Raw genomic sequence first — 6,157 nt, forward strand, 5'->3', positions numbered from 1 at the left:
TGCTGATTGGGGAGCATGTTTAGATACACGAAAGTCAACAACTGGTTTTTGTGTGTTCCTTGGAAAATCTATGGTTTCTTGGCGATCAAAGAAACAACAAACCATTGCAAGGTCATCGGCTGAGTCTGAGTATAGGTCAATGGCTGCAGCCACTTGTGAAATTTTATGGATAATATCTCTTCTTAAAGATCTTGGAGTTCATTGTCAAGAGCCGGTTGCTTTGTTTTTTGACAGTCAAGCTGCAATCCATATTGCATCTAATCCTGTTTTTCACGAACGGACCAAACATATTGAGATTGATTGCCATCTTGTGAGAGAAAAGGTTCAAGCTGGGATCATTAAACTCATGCATGTTTCTTCAGTGTCACAACTTGCAGATTTGTTTACTAAAGCGTTGCTGCCTTTTCAGTTTCGAACTCTTCTATTCAAGATGGGAGTACATAACATTCATTCCTCATCTTGAGGGGGAGTATTAGAGATGATTTGTTTGTAGTTGCTTAGTCATATAGTGAGCTGGACCTTAGCTATCCAAGTAGTGACAGTTGTATTAGGTATAGTATATAAAGTAGTGAAGCTTCCGTGTAAATATCAAGAACTACAATCCATTTTCTCAGATTTGTATAGACGGTTACGTTGGTTCTTCAATGAATTTTTCATTTTTCTTCTAAAAAGGGACCCTCTCCACGGAGGAGCACCACCACCAGCTACTCCATCTGGTTCAGAGATCCCTCTCTCACTACGAAGAATACTACCGAGTCAAGTCTTTGTCCGTCAAGAGCGACGACGTTTTGTCTTTATTTTCTGCGCCGTGGACCTCCGCCCTCGAGAGGTCGCTCCATTGGATAGGTGGGTGGCGCCCCGCCGTCGCCTTCCACCTCATCTACTCTAAGTCTAGCATTCTTTTCGAGTCCCATGTGGTCGACATTCTCCGCGGCCGCCGTACCGGAGACCTAGGTGACCTTTCTCCGGCACAATTCCGCCGTGTCAGCGAGCTTCAATGTGAGACCGTGCGACAAGAAAACGATATAACCGATGACCTCTCCGACTGCAGGCATGCATGATACTAATTAATTAACTTAGGATTCGAGAGAATTTCTACGAAGTGCTTCTCTCTCATGTTTTTTTACGTAAAATTTTGTAAAAAAAAAAACATTGAATTTCTTGTCATGTAATTTCTAATTAAGTTTTTATAAAACAAGCAATTCGGGGTTCGATTATCTTAATTTGTTATTCTTTTGATTGATCAGGATGGTGCGAATTATTTGGCCGGAACGTACGATGACATCGACCGGAGAATGGAAAGGCTGGCCGGAATCTTGGTGAGGGCGGATGAGCTACGGCTGAAGACTATCAAGAACTTGGTGGAGCTGCTGACGCCGAAGCAGGTGGCGGAGTTCTTCATCGCGGCCTCCGAGCTCCACTTTGGGATTCGTGGGTGGGGATCAGAACATGCTCGTCGATCAACAATAATTAGGTAATAATTAATACTAAATTTAATTTCCTAATCTTAATTAATGTCACGGTGCAATGTAATTTTAAATATCGAAAAAGTTGTAGTACTAGAAATTAAAGTTCTCAAGAAAAAGGAATGTTGCTTGATAGTTGATACAGTGTTTTCTAGAGATTGAGTCATCCAACATGTACGTACGTACGGTCAAGCTTACAAACGGGTTGATAACTTATATATGATCATATTTTTTGAAATTTACGAGATTAATTTATATCCATGAACATGAACAAGTATTTTTAAAAACGTTTTTAGGTTGTATAGTGAAAACTTTAAAATAATGTTTAACAAATATATTTTTTAAAATTCTTAGTTTAGAAACGTATTCGTCAAGTTAAGTTTTTATGTTTAACATGAACAAATATTTTGTGTTTTTTTGACGTTTTTAGAATTATTGATGTTTTAAAAATTGAAAGCAATAATGAAAATGTTTTAATTGTAATTTTTCCTCCATGGTTGTTTGAGATTGTATCGAAAAACTTGATTTCGAGTTAATAAAATATCTTGCCTTTCCGTCAAAAAAAAAATGAATTATGATGTTTTTGTTTTGTTTTTGTTTTTGTTTTCACCAGAATTATGTGTTTTTTACAGGGGGAAAAATGATGGTTAACGGAGGCGTCAAACGGCGGTTTGGTGTAGGGGTGCAAACGAATCGAATCGAGCCGAATAATGATAAAATTTTAAGGTTCGAATTCAGCTTGATAAGAGTATATTCGAGTTCGAAATCGATTCAAAATTCGATAATTTTAAATATTTTGGCTCGAGTTCGGCTCGAAATGAAGTTCGAGTTCGAGTTCGGTTCGAAATATTCGAACCTATTCGTGAACTATTCGGATATTATGGTTCGAAAGCTCGAAATGTATATATATTATTATATAATTATATTATATTAATTAAATATTAATGCTCGCGAACTATTCGCGAACTATCGAACATAGTAATTTCGGCTCGAGCTCGGCTCGAAGAAAAGTTCGAACATGTTCGAATTCGGCTCGAGTTCGATAAGCTCGAATACGAATCAAATATTTATCGAGCGGACTCGTATAGCCAAGAACAAGTTCGGTTCGTTTGCAGCCTTACGTCTGGTGCATGCAATGGGTAAATAATAATAATAATAATAATAATAATAAAAAATAATATTATTATTATCCTCTAAAAATATATATATATATGTGTCGGAACTGAAGCGTGGGTATATGTACACGTTTCAATCATTTTGTACGTGTCTCCCGTCGCTAATTAAAGTAAGTTCATTTTGACACATATACCGTGAGTCTATAAGTTTAAATATTATATAAAATTTTTAAGATTTTGTTTGGACATTTATTTTAAAAATGTTTTTAGTATTTTATAAGTTAAAAAAAATTAATTTATGTTTTTTGAATTTTTTTTGTAAAATGTTTTTAATTTTTTTAAATATAGTTTTTAATTAATAATTGAGAGATGTTTGTAGATTTTTTTTTATAATGAAAGACAATGATCTTAAAACACGTTATGTTTGAAATATTAAAATTTTTGAAATGTTAAAATGTTTTTATAGATTAGTTTTTTGAACACATATTTATTTTTTAACTAAAATTTTAATACATTTTATATTTTTTTGTAAAAAAAATCCCTTTTATAGAAAAAGTTTTAGAGGTTTTTGTTTAAACGAAACCCAAATCATGATATTTTATTTCAATTTTTTAAAAACGAAATATCTTGAGTTTGTGTAGATAGATCAAAACACATTTTGAATTCGAATTTCGAGTCAATGTATTTGAATCTCGTGTGTGTTTTAATCAAAGTTGTAAAAAGCGTTAAGCGCGTCAAAGCATGGAGGTTAAGTTTCAAGCTTTTCAAACTTAAGCAAGCTTAGAACGAGCTTAAGCGTGAAAAAGCGTTTTCAATTTTTACTATAATTTTAATTATTTTAAGACAAACATTAAATAAAATGTTATATTAACCATAAATATATTATTTAATAGATAATTCAAGTTCTAAACTATAAATATACATATTTATAAAAATGTTTTCATTTTAAAAAACAAATGAAATCTTTCGTTCTAAAAAACGATCGTTTAATTGAGCTTAAGCGTATTAAAGTTTAAGAGAGATTAAACGTCATTTAAACGAGCGTTTTAGAACATTGGTTTTAATTCGAACGAGGCAATTGATTGAATCTCGTTAACGAAATGCTGGAACGAAAACCTATGCGATCAATGAAAGCGATTTCAACCTCTGTTTGGAATTTTATTTTTCCCCAAAAAGAAGTTCATTATCCATCAAACCAATCTTGACCTAAACGATATGATTTTGCAAAAAATAACAAACGTCACCTGTAAGTCTGTTTTATTTTTATTTTTATTTTTATTTTTATTTTTATTTTTATTTTTATTTTTATTTTAATTTTAATTTTAATTTTTATTTGTATTATTATTATTATTATTATTATTGTTATTATTATTATTATTATTATTATTATTATTATTATTATTATTATTATTATTATTATTATTATTATCATTATTATTATTATTATTATATAAAACTTGGTCACCATTTAATAATTACTTTTGTGTGTCAAGATTAGGGGTGCAAACGAGCCGAGCTACTCGTGAGCAACTCGTGAGTAGCTCGGTCAAAGCCCGACTCGAGCTCGAGCTCGAGTAGCTCGAGCATATAATCGAGCTCGAGCTTTAAATCTATGTGCTCGAGTAGCTCGCGAGCTACTCGATAAGACACACATATATAAAATATAATATAATATAATAATATATATAATATTATATTTATTTATTTATTCATATATTTATTTATTTATATTTATATATATATAATTTTCAAGCTCGAGCTTGTAGTAAAATATGAGTCGAGCTCGACTCGGCTCGATTACACCCCTAGTCAAGATGACACCAATTTTCTTATCCATTTTATGGATTCATTGAGAGTTTTTTGCACAGCTTCCCCTTTTTTTTTTAAGGCAAATAACAAAATAACATTTTGACAACTTACATAATTTTAATTTCATCTCACGTCTCTCTCACATGTCTCCCAAATAACTTTCTTCTCTCCAAAAACAGAATAAAAAATAAATTTTATTAAAAAATACTGTAAAGCCACGCAACACGTACTGCTGATCACTAATAATAATAATGAATGTGTCATTTCGAATGACTAAATTGATTAAATTGATCATTTTAATAAATAAACAAAATACCTCTTATTTTATATATTTAATAAGTTATCATTTACTATTTATAATTAGAGTAAATTATAAATAAATCCCCAAACTAAAACATAATTTTCTTTTAAATCTTTATCCTAAAGATTCTTTCCATTTTCATTTACTCCCTAGGATCACCAAACTTGGTTAATCCAATATTTAATTCTTGTACTAGATTTTTGCTAATATGTGATAAGAATCTTAATATTTGATACTAGAATATGAGGATTCTGTGCTTATTTATGTTACAGAAAATTATCAGCAAAAATGATATCAAAACCTTAGGTTAAATATTCAGACATAATATTGTTCGTTAAATTTGCTTATCTTTGGTGAGGAGGATATTTTCTCCAAATTTTATGAATTCAGACGAAAGTTTGAAAAAGATTGATTCCATATATATGGAACCTTATAAACAAGTAAATCTATTTAAAAATAGATTCTACGCAACAAATCCCTCAATAAAGTACCAGGAATGATTTCTAATTCTCGATTCTTAGAGATTACCCCAGATTTCTCTAAACTCTCCGGAGATCTTAGAAAATCCAAAATACAGTACAATATTACATTAATAAGTTGTATGGTCAATGGTGTACCTCGACAAATTGAAGAAATCATTAAGAAACAAGAAGAAATTCTTATGACACTAAAATATCTTCAAACAAAAATCCAAACTCTAGAACAAAAATCTGGTTTTTAGAAAGGGTAATACAGGAGGAAGGTTACCACCCTCTTTTGGTACTGAACTTTTGTTACATAAAAAAGGTAAAACTAAAATGGTGCAAAAACCTTTAACAGATGAAGAGATGATGATCAATCTTATAAAAAACAGTATCAGAGAAAAAAATACTATCTGATGATTACTTTAGAAAGATTGGGTCTCGAAGATCTATAAGATCTTGTAGATTCATTTGCGAATCTTAAAGTAGTAGATCTAAAGATAAATTCTACTGATAGTGAACAACCCATAGGAAATCCTCCAAGAACACCAAGATATGAGGTTAAAACAGAAGAACCTAAAAGTGAATTCCAAGTTGGGAAAAATTCACATCCACCAGGAACTAGTTTGAGAAGGAATAAAAGTCCACTTCACCAAACTCCATATGAAAAAACCGTTTTAGATCCAATATATCCATATGGGGTTATGTTAAACCTAGATCTTTTGGACTTTAAAAACAGAGCAAAACTCATAGATGACTGGACGTCAACTATGAGAATCGTAACCGAAACTTTGGATCTCAATAAAGAAGGATTCATTAAACTTCTAAAAATGAGTCAATGAGATCGGTAAAAATAACTTGGGAAATTACAATGCTTGAGACTCAAGAATCAGTCTTAGAAGGAAAATCCCTAAGCGAGATTGGAGAAAGAATGACCACCTTATTTAAAACACAATTTATAGGTGTGGACTACTTCAACAATCAAGATACATAAAAGAAAAAGAG

The sequence above is a fragment of the Henckelia pumila genome, chromosome 3 (assembly GCF_033568475.1).
Source record: "Henckelia pumila isolate YLH828 chromosome 3, ASM3356847v2, whole genome shotgun sequence".
In the NCBI taxonomy this organism is placed as follows: domain Eukaryota; kingdom Viridiplantae; phylum Streptophyta; class Magnoliopsida; order Lamiales; family Gesneriaceae; genus Henckelia; species Henckelia pumila.